Source organism: Pleurodeles waltl, chromosome 11, assembly GCF_031143425.1.
Source record: "Pleurodeles waltl isolate 20211129_DDA chromosome 11, aPleWal1.hap1.20221129, whole genome shotgun sequence".
Lineage (NCBI taxonomy): Eukaryota > Metazoa > Chordata > Amphibia > Caudata > Salamandridae > Pleurodeles > Pleurodeles waltl.
The window spans coordinates 370,012,006-370,029,975 of NC_090450.1; positions in this window are offsets into that span (position 1 = coordinate 370,012,006).

Below are 17,970 nucleotides of genomic sequence, written 5' to 3' on the forward strand. Positions count from 1 at the left end.
GGGCACATATTGGTGCCTGTTTGCACTATCTGCATCTGGGCTTTAGTAACCAATGCCCCCTGGTACTAGCTGGAATATAGTGTGCAAGCTTGTGAAATAGCCTTTAGGGACAAATAGTGCAGTTTAAATCTATAATACCTACCTGTAAGAGCACAACCAACCCTCTTGCTGCCCTCATCAGTTTACAGATTGCACAGAGTGAGTACAGTCCTCCTTTACAATAGTCACCCAACCTCTGGATGGAATCAGTAAGAGGACCAGGATGATGGGTGTGAGGCAGAGTCAACAGAATACTTGGTGACAGGCAGAACCATAGAGTCCATGGAGCTCAAGCCAGAAAACACAGGGGTGACTGTGCCCCCAAACACATGTGCCGGCATTCCATCACAGATCGAGTCTACCTGATCCCTGGCTTTTTGTTATCAACAGGCCCACATCTAGCCGGAATTAGGGACTGAAGCCGCCCAGCAGAGCATAAGGATGATGGAACATCCTTCTGGAACAGGTAGTTCAGAGGAATTCCACAAGTTCAAATAACAAAATTCACAGCTAAGAAGCTTGATGGTCTGCCTGACTTACAATACGGGGGGACCGAGAGTTTGCCAAACAGGGTTCTCTGCCACATTAATGACAGAGTAGCCCATCTACCAACTCTAAATCAGGTGCAAAGGCCTGTAGTTAGTTATCTTGGAAATCCTAAGAGCCAGATTGCTTTTGGTTACTTAATATGGCACATTGACCTTCTTTACTCTCATTGTGGAAATTCTGCAGTCCAATATCAAGATCAGGATAGTCAGATCATTATTCTAGAGGCTGTTAGCAGCTGTCCATGACATTTCTGCTGGTTCCTATCAGTGTAGCGCTACATTGGCGTGTGACATTACCCAAGCAGCCTTCAGACACATACTGAACAGGTAGTGAATGCAATTGGGTGACCTCATTTTCTCCACTAAAAGGGGTACCGTGAATGTCCATGGAATCAAATCTCATTCCACAACAAACATTTCAAGTGTCATTGACAAGGTTAAGTGCACGAACACCAAGCTGGTGTCACCTAAGACCAGAAAGATGGGCATCTGCCACTAAAAAATACTTATTCAATACATATGCAAATGATCTCAACATCACTTTCATTGGAGTGAGCTGTTTGCTGCATTGTCTCTCAGGTTCATTTTCGTCTGCAACAACTTTATACTCAATAGTGTAAGGAGACAGCATCTGCAGAGGAAGCAACTCCTTGATATTTTAACAAGCATCCATATATAGACTATTAAAAATGTTATTGCGCTTTAAAAAAAATCCTTTGTTAAGTACAGACGTTATGACCATCAAACAAACCACTTGCCAGTCTTGTACATATACACTCACTTGCACACTTGGATGTAGTTAGAAATTGCAGAGTGCAAAAGCCTCCAAACAGCATCCTTAATACCAACACACGCATTTTGACAAACGGGGACCCAAGACAAAGCATAAGAAAAGTGCTCTGTTCTTACATTTCAGCAAAGATGCTCATTAAACCTATGGCTACAGCAGATTGGCTACTTTGTTAAATGTGTCTTTGATGCCGGATTGCTTTCAGACACATGATGGGTAATTTTGAGTTTGGATGCTGCCAGATGTGTTGTAGCTCACTTCATGGTGTGCACGGCTCACACCACTAAATCCATGTTTTTCAGTTGAAATGCTTACTTCCTTTCCTGCACTTGGTGGCCAATATGGACTGCTGATTTTTGTTTAACTGCCTTCAACCTGCCAGTCAGCAGGGCACATTTGCAGACTGAGCAGAGTTGCAGATACCGGAGGCACAGCTGCATTTGGCTTTAAGCCTGTTAAATTTAGTGCTACTTCATAATAATTTGTCCGAATGGAATCCTCCTGATTGTTGTATCTCAGCACATCTATAGCCAGAAGCTGGCGCCACCTTCAGTTTGTGGTGTGACAGGGGCAGCTCGCTGTTCCCCTTTGGTCTCACCAGTGCCTCTCAAGTGTTCACAAAAGTGAAAGTAGCAGCTTACTTCAGAGGTTACAGGGCCCAGTCTTCCCCCACCTCGATGACTGGCTGTTGAATGCGGGCTTGCCCAAGGCAGTCATCAACCACCTCCAGACTGTAGTGAGCCTCCTGTCATCTTTAGGGTTCACTATCAATGTGCCAAAATCACACCTGACTCTTTCACAGACACTCTTCTGCATCCGAGCTATTCTGTGCACCGTGTGGGTCCATGCATTTTACCCAGAAAGGAGTGACCAGGACATTTAGGCAATGATCCTGATCTTTCATCCTTTGTCCTGGATTTCAGTGAGATTGACTCTGATGCTTTTGGGACTGATGGCCTTCTGCATCCTGCTGGTACAGCACACCAGATGGCATGTGTGGGCTCTGCAGTGGGACCTGAAGTCTCAGTAGGCCCAACATCAAGGGGACTTCTCCGACCATGTCTAGATTTTGGAGGAGAGTGAAAAAGATTTGCAGTGGTGCTTACTGGAACCCTCGCCGTACTCTTCCCAGAGATGACAGTGGTGACCAATGAGTCACTTCTGGGTTGGGGCGGCCACCTGTGAGAGGTGGAAATCAGAGGTCTCTGGTCTCTGGTTCTAGCTCCATTTCAACCTTCTGGAGCTGGAAGCAATCCACCAGGCGTTGAAAGCCTTCCTTCCATCCATCAATGGGGGCCAAGTACAGGTGCTAATAGACAACACCACTGCCATGTGGAATTGCAACAAACTGGGGTGGCTGGAGCCATAAACCCTGTGCTTAAAGGCCCTGCACCCATTGGAGTGGCTAAATCATTAACGAATTTGCCTGGTGGTGAATGACCTGGCAAGATCTTTGAATGCCAGTGCAGACAAGCTCAGGTGTCAACATCTAGCTGGTTACGAGTGGCTGTTAGACCTGTAGGTAGTGCAGGGTCTCTTCCTTGATGGGGAAGAACCTCAGCTCTTTCTATTTGCCACCATTAAAATGTCAATTTTCAGCAGTTCTGTGTGTTGGAGTTTCCAAGGCGTCTCTCACCAGGAGATGCATTCCCCCTAGAGTGGAACTCATAGCTCTTGTATGTCTTTCCACTGATACATCTACTGCTGTAGGTTCTGGAGAAAATCAGGACCAATGGGGCCCAATTAATCCTAGTGAACCCCAAAAGGGATCGGTGAGTATGGTATCCAGAGGTTCTGGGCATGAACATCTGTCCTCCTATTAGGCTGCCCTGACGTGAAGATCTGCTGTTGCAGCAACAGAGCAGGGTTCTGCGCGCGGGCATCACAATAATCTTCACCTTTATGTTTAGAGATTGAGGGTTGACTCTGGAGGTTTTTTATGTCATTCTGGTACCTACGAGTTCCCATGCAAACAATGTATACACCTAGGACTACTTCCTGTTCCTCTCCACATTGTGGTTCCCACTTAATACATACTTTGATTAGTGATGTCAATGATGCATTGCTCTTCTGCTTCTTTCAGGAACAGAGACCCTACAACAGGGCAATTAAAATTGCTCTCCTTGTATGCAATTCAGCATTGCGTGCCCTAGATACAAATAGAAAAGTGAGAATGTATGCAATACCAGAGCAATTGACACTTAAACATCCTGACAAAAGCACTGGACCAGAGAAGCCATAGAATAAGGAGTGAAACATGTTGACGGTTATGTTAGGGTCATAGGACCATTATATACTTAACCCACTTTCAAATAAGTTTTATTCTATACCCACACAGACTACCAATTAAGGGATGCCTAGGTATGTCTGAGGTATTTTTATTTTATAGACACCCCAGTCACAAGAATACGAAAGGGGTCCCTGTAAAACGGTTGAGCCCATCCTGGGTTTTAGGGGCCAGGATAAGACCAGATGATGAAGAATGCCACTACTAGAGTGGGTGGGATCTTGCTAAAGAAAGAGAGATTCCTTTTTCTTCATTAAACAAATGAGTGGGCATCCATGTGGGATAAGGAGTTACTCCAGATAGGCAAGGGATACCCCATGTTTGTCTTTGAGGGTGAGAGTGTATCTCTTGGTTTAGTTCACTCAAAGTTCTCCCCTTCTTTTCCAGTAGGGCTGGCTCTGCTGGGCCTCTCACCTATTTGTTGTAGACATAGTTATGCAGTGTACAGCTGTAGGGAGACACCTTGGGACAAGAAGCCATACAGACACAGAGTAATACGAGGGAATCTGAATCAAACCCAAGGGGCCAGTAGACACGAAGGTAAACCTAACCAATGAAACCCTCATGAACAAAGAAATCACAAACTTGAATGAGGGTTGGCCTTTGTTTCTACTACATACATGGACAAATTCAGATTAGGATGCAAACTAACTGATTTTTTAGGAAGATTGGAGTCAAGGCCTTTTTAAAAAATACCCCAATGCTAGACACAAATGAAGGTCACACTGACCTACACAGGAAGTTCTACTTCAGCTCACCTCTGACATCAGTACCCCATGTGATCCTCACCTTCGATGACTCCATCATAACAAATTTAGAACCATTAGACCTCTGGAGAGGATATCGGAACCTATTGAATAGGGAGAGGAACACCTTTGAATCGATGAGTAAGAAAATCCATCTCATTGTAAAACCAGCTGGCAAGGGTAGTGTGATAGTGATTCAAAATGAAGAAGAGAGGCCACAGAGAGGCGTGTCTGACTCTACTGAGTGATGACAAGAGTAACTATGAGGTAGTGAGGGGAGACCCCACAAAAAGACTGCAGGAGAAGATTATGGTATTGGAAAAAGAAGCCAAAGAGAACAAATGGATCCCCTAGAAAGAAGTAGAATTCCTCACCACTACAAAACCAAGGGTACCCAATTCCTACAACCTTCCTAAAATACACAAGGGGAGACTACCACCCCCTGGCAGACCAATCCTCTCGGATATAGACTCAGGGCCTGATTTATATATTTTTTAGCGCTGCATTTGTGTCATTTTTTGATGCAAAGTGGCGCAAACGTACAAAATATAATTGAATTTTGTAAGTTTGCACTGCTTTTGAGTCAAACAGTGATGCAAATGCGGTGCTAAAAAGTATAAATCAGGCCCTCAGTTTTGGAGCCTCTATGCCAGTTCACTGACTGGTTCTTACACCTCTGGTTACAAAAAACAGGTCATACATTAAAGACACTGGACACCTTCTTAACATCCTGAACAAGTTGGAATATGACCCAAACACAGGCAGTATGTTTTGCCTTGATGTGAAGGCTCCATGTATAGGAGGAAAGTTTAAGGGTGATCACCAGCCTACTACAGAGTCAGACGTTGCATTGGGTGTTGCCCCTCGAACCGGATTATTAGACTGGCCAAGCTGGCCTTGACTGAGAACTACTTCACTGTTCAGGGCAAGATCTCCCTCCAACGGCATGGACTTCAATGGTAAGCACGTTTGCCTCCAGCATGGCCTCCCTGCATGTCAGGGACATTTTGGTCCATACCAGACCCAAAGGGCACGAGCTGCCAACACCCAATACCCCGTAGAACCTCCCATCTGTAACTAACCACCTCCCATGCAACCAGTGTGCCATTTGCCCCCAGACTAAATAATCCAAGACATTGGACCTGGGTTTATCCATCCCCTGGGAAAAGCGGACCCACACCAAATGTAATTCGGAGAACATGATCTTCCTTATCGAATGCCTTGCAGGCTACAATATAAAGGTATGACGGCCATGAAAATAAAGAACGGGATTAGGGAACACAGAGTACCATCCACTGCAAGAAGGCATCCATGTAGCTAACAGCCCACTACCTTGAGAAAAGTCACAGCGAAAATGAGATGTGCTGGACAACTAAAGAAAAAATGCCACAACACATAGATATCACAAAGTCACTTCCAGAAGAACAACAATACTGGGTGTACAAATTGAAGACACACAAGACCGGCCTCATTAAGAAGATCCCTTGGAACCAATTGAATTCCTTTCATTAGTATGGATAGCAGACAGTGTAGTGGAGTACCTGTCACCACCTATCCCCTCTCAGACTTTTTTCCCCACCTGGCTCTTTGGAAAGAATACAAACTATTCCTATTTCACCTTGAACACCCACAATTTTTCTAATTTATTCATGTATACATTAACAAGACAAGACTATCTAAATGGGCTACAAAAATTGCCACTTGCATGATGTCCAGAGAATACCTACACAACTTTCTGACTCATAGTCACTTTTTACATGACTGTCACTCAGCAGTCCTGTATTATCATTGGCCCCATGGGTATACTAGTCCCACCATCTTCTGTCTTCCTTTTTTTTAATAGTGAAATTTCACTTTTTCCACCTGGAAAGCTGTTCTCAATACTGCTGCCGCACAGCATTGTGTTATTCACATCCTCACATGACGCCATTTTTCCCTGTAGTGGAGCTCTATTTCCCATGAGTGCACCTGCACTCTTGTGATGTAGCAATAAAGCTCAGCATCATCACAGATACACTACAGCCAGCTCCCGAAACCACCAGAAACTGTTTCTGTAGCCAGCTTGCCTGCATACAGAACTAAAAGGAGCCGGAAGAGTGCAGATACTAAGTTAGGTGGTTGTGAGGCATGCAACAGTTGATGTCGTGAGTAGGGGTCTTTGTTCCCACGATGTCGGCTGCTATGCACATTTCGCTGTTTTTCTTCATTACTAAATATTTTAAACTTGTTTTAAATGTTTGTTCCGGCTTTTACCTCTGGTATGCCTAATATTACCAGTTTGTGACTACAGGGGCATGCTTCCCCGCTTCCAGAGAAGTAGGACCGAAAACCTGAAAGGGGTAAGTGATTGTATGGATGCTGGATGGTATTCTGCATGTTATCTCCCTAATGAGACATGGTTTGCAATTAAGGCATAACAAGTAAAGAGCACAAAATTTCTGTAACCTGCAATATGTGAAATGCGCTGAGTGAAACACATGATGTGTGATAGCGTGGGATGACTCAGATGAGCCTGACACCAGTTATAAACAACTATGCCTGGTGTGGCACTATTGAGAAGATGGTCATCAATACCATCAAACACACACCCTGGGAAGCAGACAAGGACTACTTCTGATTCCACTCTGCATGGTGGTTACCTGTTGCGTTGCGGGTCCCCCACCAGCGGCGCCTGGTCGGGCCACGGCGGAGGCCGCAGTCCATTTTACGGGCCACAGGGCCCACCGCGCCCCTTTCTTCTGGCCTCGCGTGGTCCTCTCTGCTGCGGCGGGGACGGGAGCCCAGAATTGGGCTTCGGTTCTTGCTGCGCGTTGTGTGCAGCGTGCATATTAATATTGAAGGCCTGCGGGCCTCCGTCCTCGGCCTTCTACTCACCTGGTGCCCACTACCTGGCTTTCTCCTTCTTCTCTTCTTCGGGTAGCCATTTTTTCCTGTTTTCCCTAGCATACCCTTCTCTTTTCTGGTTCCCTGCATGCATCTGCTTCCCTTCTTACTATGGTGTTTTCCTATCCAGTCCTATTACCCCTTCCCAATCCAAGATGACGTTTTTCATCATCCTGTTTGTCACTTCCTATCTAGGGGTATATAAGGGGAATTAATTCTCTTCTCTTTGCATTACAACACTGCTCCTGTGGTGGTCACGCTCCAGCTGGTCTTCTTGGAATCCAGTTTTGGCACCTGTTTTTTCCTGTTCTTCCTGTGTTTTTCCTGGCATCAAGATTCTGATTCTTCTTGTGTCTTCCTTTTCTTCCAGGGAGTTCCTGTCTGGAGGTTTTTTCCCCTATGGGGTTTTTCCTCTGGGACTCCTTCTGGAGGGCACGGACTGTAGTGGCATATAACTGTCAACAGCACCGTGGGTACCGGAAGGGGTCGCACTTACCTCGGCCAGAGCCGGACCTACAAGAACCAAGGCCGTACGCCTTTTCTCTCTGGCCTGGACGGTAAGCCAAAGAGAAAACCTGACATTACCATTTAATGTGTACTTTGATTAGTGATATTAAGCATGCATTGCTTTCTTTCTTCGTTCGGGAACCATGATCCTACAATAAGGCGAGTAAAATTGCTCTCCTTGCATGCAATTTAGCATTGAATACCCTAGATACACATAGACAAATGTGAGTGTATTCATTACCAGGTCAATTAATAGTGAAATATCCAGACGAAAGCCCTGGACCAGAGAGGCCATAAAATCGTGACTGAAGCGTGTTGACAGTTATGTTAGGGTCATAAAACCATTATTTCCCAAACCCCCATTAAGATACATTTCAATCTATACCCACAGAGACCACCAATAAAGGGATACCCAGGTCTGCCTGAGGTATTATTGTTGTTATTATAATTTTTCCAGACACCCTGGTCACAAGAATATCAAAAGTGCTCCCTGGAATACGGTTGAGCCCATCCTGGCCTTTAGGGGTCAGGATGAGACCCGATGATGAAGCATGCCACTACTAGAGTGGGTGAGGGTCTTACTAAAGAAAGAAAAAGGTTCCCTTTTCTTCATTCAACAATTGACTGGCCATCCACATGGGAACAATTGACTAACCATCCACAAGTTTGTTTTTGCATTGTAACATCTGATAGAGACATGTAGGTGCAGATTCCGTACCTTTGAATTTCACAGGCCTCAGACTGGATATGGAAGATTGTTGCATGAGCAGTACCCCTGGGTGTCATCATCTTGGTGCGAGACAGCGTCGTTGGCACTGTGACGTCACAGTCACATATAGAGGTGCTAAGCAGGTGCATAGATGTAATTTTTTTTCTTTCTGCACCAATTAGTGCCATCTGGGGAAGAGCTGTCTCTCTGTCTCTTTTTGACAGGTTTTTTTGACATTTTTTCAGATATTTTGCAAAGTGTTTCAAGGATATGTTCAAGGAAGGTAGGTTTTAAGATGTGTGGCCCCTGTTACTGCTCCGTGTTGGTAACAGACCCCCATTTGGTCTGTTTGTGGTGCCTGGAGAGCACCCATAACTCTAAGTCATGTTCGGATTGCTGGGCCATGGCACTGTATGCTTTGAGGGAGTGGTCCCTAAAGATGCCTGCAGCCCGGCAGTCAATGCTACTTAGCGTGACTCCGTGGAAGTAACGGTCCCAATTGAGGAGAAGGTTGCAGAACCGCTCTAGGAGCCTTAAGTCCTCTTTGTCCCATTCAGGGTCATCGGGACACTCTGGGAGGAGGTATAAGCAGCACAAGAAGTCAAAGCATGCTTTGACTTCTCATCCATCGGCTGATGCGATGACTCAGAACATCGACGTTCCAGTAAGGGTTCAGCTGAGCCATTGCCAGGTTTGACTTCAAGCCTGCTTCCATTTCGGGGAGCTGAAGCAGCTCCTGCTCAGGTAAGGGAGTTTGTTGAGGCCATGTGCCATGTATTTCAGTGGGCTGCCCACCAGCTTGCCTTCGGGCCCGTGGGGCTAGAGAGGGCCCTTCCGGGTTCCGCTCCTGCCACTTTAGCCTCCACTTCAATGGGCTCCTGTTGATCCGATCATGGATCCACAGAGGTGCCCGTCGTGCCAATGCCACCTTCTCCGGTGCTGGTCCTGGTGCTGATGCTGCTGGCAGCACCCGCTGGTGGTTCCAGTCCCATTCTAATCCCCAGTGACTCGGAACGCCGTCGCTCGACAGCGCCGACAGGGCCCTTTGGTCCTAGGTTGTTGTCTGCACTTTTTTCTGAGTAGCCAGGTTTAGGGGAAGAATGGTAGGTGTAAGGAAATGGCTCCCTGTTGCAATTACCACCCACTTTTTGCCTGATACTGATGCTGACTTGACTGAGAAGTGTGCTGGTACCCTGCTAACCAGGCCCCAGCACCAGTGTTCTTTCACCTAAAATGTGCCATTGTCTCCACAATTGTCACAACCCTGGCACCCAGGTAAGTCCCTTGTAACTGGTACCCCTGGTACCAAGGGCCCTGATGCCAGGGAAGGTCTCTAAGAGTTGCAGCATGTCTTATGCCACCCTAGGGACCCCTCACTCAGCACAGACCCACTGCTTGCCAGCTTGTGTGTGCTGGTGGGGAGAAAATGACTAAGTCGACATGGCACTCCCCTCAGGGTGCCATGCCAACCTCACACTGCCTGTGGCATAGGTAGGTCACCCCTCTAGCAGGCCTTACAGCCCTAAGGCAGGGTGCACTATATCACAGGTGAGTGCATAGGTGCATGAGCACTATGCCCCTGCAGTGTCTAGGCAAAACCTTAGACATTGTAAGTGCAGGGTAGCCATAAGAGTATATGGTCTGGGAGTCTGTCAAAAACAAACTACACAGCTCCATAATGCCTACACTGAATACTGGGAAGTTTGGTATCAAACTTCTCAGAATAATAAACCCACATTGATGCCAGTGTTGGATTTATTAAAAAATGCACACAGAGGGCATCTTAGAGATGCCCCCTGTATTTTACACAATTGTTCAGTGCAGGACTGACTGGTCTGTGCCAGCCTTCTGCTGAGAGACGAGTCTCTGACCCCTTGTGGTGAGGGGCTTTGTGCTCTCTGAGGACAGAAACAAAAGCCTGCTCTGGGTGGAGGTGCTTCACACCTCCCCCCTGCAGGAACTGTAACACCTAGCAGTGAGCCTCAAAGGCTCAGGCTTCGTGTTACAATGCCCCAGGGCACTCCAGCTAGTGGAGATGCCCGCCCCCTGGACACAGCCCCCACTTTTGGCAGCAAGTCCAGGGGAGATAATGAGAAAAACAAGGAGGAGTCACCCACCAGTCACGACAGCCCCTAAGGTGTCCTGAGCTGAGGTGACCCCTGCCTTTAGAAATCCTCCATCTTGATTTTGGAGGATTCCCCCAATAGGAATAGGGATGTGCCCCCCTCCCTTTAGGGAGGAGGCACAAAGAGGGTGTAGCCACCCTCAAGGACAGTAGCCATTGGCTTCTGCCCTCCCAGACCTAAACACACCCCTAAATTCAGTATTTAGGGGCTCCCCAGAACCTAGGAAACTAGATTCCTGCAACCTAAGACGAAGAAGGACTGCTGACCTGAAGCTCTGCAGAGAAGACGGAGACACCAACTGCTTTGGCCCCAGCCCTACCCGCCTGTCTCCCCACTTCAAGAGAAATTGCAACAGCGACGCGCTCCCCAGGGTCCAGCGACCTCTGAAGCCTCAGAGCACTACCCTACATCTAAAAGGACTAAGAACTCCCGAGGACAGCCGCCCTGTTCCAAAGAAACCAAAACTTGCAACAAAGAAACAACTTTAAAAGGACTCCACGTTTCCCGCCGGAAGCGTGAGACTTTCCACTCTGCACATGACGCCCCCGGCTCGACCTGCGGAGAAACACCACTACAGGGAGGACTCCCCGGCAACTGCGACCCTGTGAATAGCCAGAGTTGACCTCCCTGCTGGGAGCACCTCTGTTTCCAAGATGGCAGAGGTCTGGAGCACACTTGAGGAGCTCTGGGCACCTCCTAGGGGAGGTGCAGGTCAGTGGATTGTTCACTCCCCTTTCCTTTGTCCAGTTTCGCGCCAGAGCAGGGCTGGGGGATCCCTGAACTGGTGTAGACTGGCTTATGCAAAGATGGGCACCATCTGTGCCCATCAAAGCGTTTCCAGAGGCTGGGGGAGGCTACTCCTCCCCAGCCCTGACACCTTTTTCCAAAGGGGAGAGGGTGTAACACCCTCTCTCTGAGGAGGTCCTTTGTTCTGCCTTCCTGGGCCAAGCCTGGCTGGACCCCAGGAGGGCAGAAACCTGTCTGAGGGGTTGGCAGCAGCAGCAGCTGCAGTGAAACCCCGGGAATGGTAGTTTGGCAGTACCCTGGTCTGTGCTAGAGACTCGGGGGATCATGTAATTGTCTCCCCAATGCCAGAATGGCATTGGGGTGACAATTCCATGATCTTAAACATGTTACATGGCCATGTTCGGAGTTACCATTGTGACGCTATACATATGTCGTGACATATGTATAGTGCACGTGTGTAATGGTGTCCCCGCACTCACAAAGTCCGGGGAATTTGCCCTGAACAATGTGGGGGCACCTTGGCTAGTGCCAGGGTGCCCATACACTAAGTAACTTAGCACCCAACCTTTACCAGGTAAAGGTTAGACATATAGGTGACTTATAATTTACTTAAGTGCAGTGGTAAATGGCTGTGAAATAACGTGGACGTTATTTCACTCAGGCTGCAGTGGCAGGCCTGTGTAAGAATTGTCAGAGCTCCCTATGGGTGGCAAAAGAAATGCTGTAGGCCATAGGGATCTCCTGGAACCCCAATACACTGGGTACCTCAGTACCATATACTAGGGAATTATAAGGGTGTTCCAGTATGCCAATGTAAATTGGTGAAATTGGTCACTAGCCTGTTAGTGACAATTTGGAAAGAAATGAGAGAGCATAACCACTGAGGTTCTAGTTAGCAGAGCCTCAGTGAGCCAGTTAGTCATCACACAGGTAACACATACAGGGCACACTTATGAGCACTGGGGCCCTGGCTGGCAGGGTCCCAGTGACACATACAACTAAAACAACATATATACAGTGAAATATGGGAGTAACATGCCAGGCAAGATGGTACTTTCCTACAAGCCTCTAAGCCCTACAAGACCAAGGGTGGCCAGTTGGAGGAAGAATCCATCATCACTTCCAGTGGCAGTCCATTACATTGGACAAATGGGCCTTGCAGATCATTCGGCGGGGCTACTGTCTCCCCTTCAAATCTTCCCCTCCCCCTATGCCAGCAACACAGGAGCAACTGATAGAGGATCTTCTATCCTTACTATGTTAGAAAGTTACGGCTCTCTTGGCCAAGGGAGATACAGAGAGGGTTTCGATATCAGAAGTAGGCAGTGGTTGTTATTCGCACTACTTCCTGATTCCCAAAAAGAACAAAGATCTTTGCCATATTCTAGACCTCTGAACAGTTAGCTTCTGCCTCAAAAAGAAGAAATCCAAGATGCTCACTTTCGTTCAGGTTTTGTCTGCCCTAGACCAAGGCAACTTGTATGAGGCGTTGCACCTGCAGGATGCATATTTCCACATCTCAATCCTACATGCCTACAGATGTTACCTACGGTTCAAGGTAGGCCGTAAACACTTTCAATTCACCATGCTACCCTTCGGCCTTACCAGTGCCCCTTGGGTGTTCACCAAGGTGATAGCGGTGGTTGCGGCTCATTTGCAGAGAACGGGGGGTCCCAGTCTTTCCCTATCATGATGACTGGCTGTAGAAGGCAGGCGCGCCCCCGGATGTCATCTCCCACCACCAGAGTATGGTAAAGGTCCTGCATTCAAGGGAGTTCACTATCAACGTGCTGAAGTCACAACTGACTCCTCAAATGCTCCCTTTTATTGGAGCTATTCAGTACAAAGTGCTTTTACTGGCTTATCCTCCTGAGCAGCGAGTTTAGGCTATTCAGGCTATGAAAGTGATGTTTCATTCCAGGTGTCTCCAACCAGTCAAGCATGCGCTACCAGTAGCTCCCAGACACCTTCAGAGTAACTCACAGCCTTGGGTTCATTTTTAAATACGTATAAAGTCATAAATTATTTTTAAAGCTAAGGGAAGACTGTGTTTACTTTACATTATTATGATCAGGCTGCAGTTAGCAGAGCCTGGCAATTAGCAGTGCTCAGTCGAATTTATGGCCGAGGCTGGGATTGCGGCACAGAGGTGAACAAATGACACTCTGAGGTATTTCACTTTTAAATAAAACTCCTTGTCAGCTCAGTATTGGGTCTGTGAAGAAACATGTTCCTGAATGCTTTTAAATAGGAGAAATAAAAACTCAAAGTTACCTTAATGGTTAATTTAACTCTTCATTTTAGTTTTCTCCCATTTCAAAGTTTTGCAAACAACAGGTCTTTTGATCTCAATGGCCAGTAGACACTGTGCCATAAGTGTAACTGAAAAATACATCCACTTTTTTAAATGAGAGAAATTTTAAGTACAGAAAAATGTTCCATATTATGAATATTTGTGCAGGTCACTTTTCTGCATTTAAAATTTCTCCCATTTAATAAAATGATTGTATGTTTGTGTTATACATGTAACAGTGCCACATATAGTGAAAGGTAGATCATGTGCCAAAAGTACATATGACGCAGGTACTCAGTCACCCATCAGGCTCTAAGTCACCCATACAAATATATCCCATTCTGATGGATACAACTACCTGTGGATTCCTCACCTTATGAATTCGTCCTTACGCCAGCATCCGACGGAAAGTCTTCTTCCTAGCTGTCCACGTCGACGAGGACGTCATAATAGCAAGGCTCCACATGACTCCGTCTGACGTCACCATGCCAATCAGAGGTCCTCGTCGGCATGCTGACATCAGATTCTTTTTTTTCCGTGCCTTCGACGCTAATGTTTTTTCTTTCCTGGCTCGTTGATTACTGTTGCGTTTTGGTGGTTACAATGTCTCCCCCAAAGAGATCGGGTTTTAAGCCCTGTAAAGAATGTGGAGGTCGGATGTTGGTAACCGATCCACATTTGGATTGTATCTGGTGTCTTTGCTCTGAGCACGACGTCAAGGAGTGTAGGTCGTGCCAGAGCATGAACCCTAAGGCTCCAAAAGAACGAGAGGCTAAGCTTTTCATGGCGAAAGCCAAGAAGAAGGGCCATAAGAGGGTTTTGTCCCATGCTTCGCCAAAAAAGCATAAGAAGCGGCATCACCATGATTCACGACGCCGTCATGACTCTCGGCGCCCGTCTGAGCGGAGCCGATCGAGGTCGAGGTCTCCTACTCGACGCCGAAGTACATGGGAGTGAGCCCTACTGTGACGCCTCAGCCCAGGAGTCCGGAGATATCTCCGGCGCCGGCGGTCTATGAGGTGACTCCTCATAGCCCTCAGTTTTCACCGGCGTTGCAGGAGCTCAAAAACAGCAATATCCTGTTTTCCCGGCTCCAGGAGCGCATCCAGCAGCATTTTTAAATGCAATGTATGCCGTTTTCCAGTCCATGGCTCCTGCTGGTGCACCGGTGGGTCCCACAGGTCATTGGCGTTTGACTTGGGCTTCCCGGCGCCGTTTAAGGCGGCTCCGTTTATGCTGTTTTGCCCTGCTGAAGGTGTCGGATCGGCGCTGAGGATGTCTCCTCGTGGAAGATCTTCACCAGCTGGGTCTGTGGCTCCATCATCGCGTCAGCCGACGCCATCGCCACGTCATTCGACGTCTATGTTGTCTCCTTCCCGGCCGGCCCCATCGCCTTCATGCCAGCCTACTCCGCAGAAGACGTCATTGGAGTCCGTGTTGACGCCGACACCGGCGCCGGGTGATGCTAGGAGTCATCCATCTCTTCTTGTGCCCTACCGGGATTCGAAGTCTTCGGCGCCGGTAAATTCATTATTGACGCCGACTTTGGAAACACGCCTTAGGTCCCGGAGAAAGGCATTACAACTCTTGGAGGAGGAAGAGTACAGCCAGTTAGAAGAGGGTGAGATTGGGCCTTTGGATGAGTACCAAGGCTTGGGGTCTGCAAGCGGCCTGGATACTTCCCCGGAATGGGACATTGCATCTCCGGGAGAGTTTTCAGAGGAGGCAGCATCTTTTCAAACAGTGATCAGAAAAGCAGCAGAGTTTTTAGACTTGCCTTTGTCTGTGGCGGAGGTGAAAACCAACCTGCTGGCTGAGGTGTTGCATCCCTCTACGTCCACTGCCGATCCTTTACTGCCCTTCAACGAGGCATTGACGGAGCCCATTCTGGACCTGTGGAGGAAGCCGGTTACTACTCCAGTGGTGAACAGGGCAATATCGAGGAGACATAGGGGCGCACCCAGGGATCCGGGTTTCCTGTCACGCCATCCAACTCCTGAAAGCTTGGTAGACCAGGCGTCTTGCTCCACAAAGTCTGCTCCTGGAACATTCCCTGTGGTCCCAACTGATAGGGAGTCCAAAAGGATGGAGCAGTCTTCAAAGAAGATCTTTTCATCGTGCAGCACGGCGCTCAAGGCTGCAAATGCTACCTGTGTGCTGGGCAGGTATGTCCACGCCCTTATGGACTCTGCTAAGGAGATGGTCAGAGATCTACCGCAGGATGTACAGAGGCCCTTTGGATCTCTTTTTTCCGATGTGCAGGCGGCTGCGCAGCACATTATACACTCTGGCCTGGACACGACGGATTCGGTAGCCAGGGCCATGGGGACATCTGTGGCTACTAGGAGGCACGCCTGGTTGAGGTCCTCCGGGTTTTCCTCAGAAGTTCAAACCACCTTGTTGGATCTACCCTTCGATGGTGAGAAGTTGTTTGGAGAAAAGGAGGATTCTGCCCTTGAGAGGTTTAAAGACAGTCCGGCAACAGCTAAGTCTTTAGGCTTACAGACTACCACTGCTACTCCTTATACACCTTTTCGCAGGTTCAGGGGGTTTGCACGTGGTTCTGCCTTTCGGAGGCCCCAGCTCTCGGCCCAACAACCTGTCAATCCACTGTATCGTTCCTTTAGAGGGCGGGGTAGGGGTAGAGCTAGAGGGGCAATCCAGCAGCCTTCATCATCATCCTCTTCCTCTGGTGGACAACAGCAGAAACAGCCCTAGTTTTCCGCACTTTATCGTTCATACCTCTCCTGTAGGGGAAAGGCTGAGTCTTTTTCTCTGCATGTGGGAGTCGATAACAACGGACTCTTGGGTGTTAAAGATTGTGGAAAAAGGATATGCTCTCCCCTTTCAGGAGTCCCCTCCTCCCTTTCCCCCCGTCCCTCATTTTGTTCAGAAGACCATCTTCTGTTGCTACAACAGGAAGTTCTGGCATGTTATCAAAGGGCGCAATAGAGCTGGTGCCTGTGCAGGAAAGGGGTCAGGGTTATTATTCAAGATATTTCCTGATCCCCAAAAAGGACGGTCGTCTAAGACCGATCCTGGACTTGAGGATTTTGAATCTGTTCCTCAAACAGGAGAAATTCAAAATGCTGACCCTAGCGCAGGTGCAATTGGCATTGAACGACGGAGACTGGATGGTGTCTGTCGACTTACACGATGCATACATTCCTATTCCGATACTCAAGTTGCACAGGAAGTATCTCTGGTTTGTGGTGGGGTCGCAACACTACCAGTTTGCGGTCCTTCCATTTGGGCTTACTTCAGCACCTCGAGTTTTTACGAAGGTGATGGCAGTGGTTGCAGCACATCTCAGAAGGAAGGGAATAGCGGTATTCCCCTACCTGGACGATTGGGTAATCAAAGCCAAGTCTCCGGAGCTTGTGCTGTCTCATCTGCGGATGACAACCCAGTTGTTGTTCGATCTGGGTTTTTCTATAAACGTACCCAAATCTCACCTGGAGCCCTCTCAACGCCTCCTGTTCATAGGGGCAGTACTCTACACAACATTGTTTCGGGCCTACCCCCGCCTCAACGGATTCGGGACATTCAGGCGCTGATTCCAATGTTTCAAAATGGAGCGGCTGTTCCAGTCCTCAAAGTCTTACGCCTGCTCGGTCTGTTTGCTTCTTGCATTCTGTTGGTCACTCATGCACGCTGGCATATGAGGGCTCTTCAGTGGTGCCTCCGCAGGCAGTGGTTCCAGCACAAAGGAGATCTCGGGGATTCGATAAGGAGCTCCAGGGACACTGCAGAGGATCTTCATTGGTGGACTGTGGACAGCAACCTTTCCCAAGGAAAACCGTTTTTGCTACCACCGCCAGTGGCCACAGTGGTATCGGATGCTTCCACTCTAGGGTGGGAAGCTCATCTGGGGGACCTGGAGATCAAGGGTCATTGGTCTCCAGCGGAACAGATGTTTCACATCAATCTGTTGGAATTGCGGGCAATACGTTTGGCACTCAAGGCCTTCCTCCCTTCCCTTCGCGGTCAGTCAGTTCAGGTCCTGACGGACAACACTACTGCGATGTGGTACATAAACAAGCATAAACAAGTAGGGTCGTACCTTCTCTGCAGAGAGGCTCTGCGACTCTGGTCCTGGGCTCAGGACCATCAGATTTGCTTAATAGTAAATCATTTGGCCGGAGTTCTGAATGTACGTGCGGACGGTCTCAGTCGTCACTACTCAGTAGATCACAAGTGGCGTCTCCATCCGGACCAGGTCCTCTACATCTTCGGGATGTGGGGTTCGCCTCAGGTGGATCTATTCGCCACTCGGGAGAATGCGCACTGTCTGT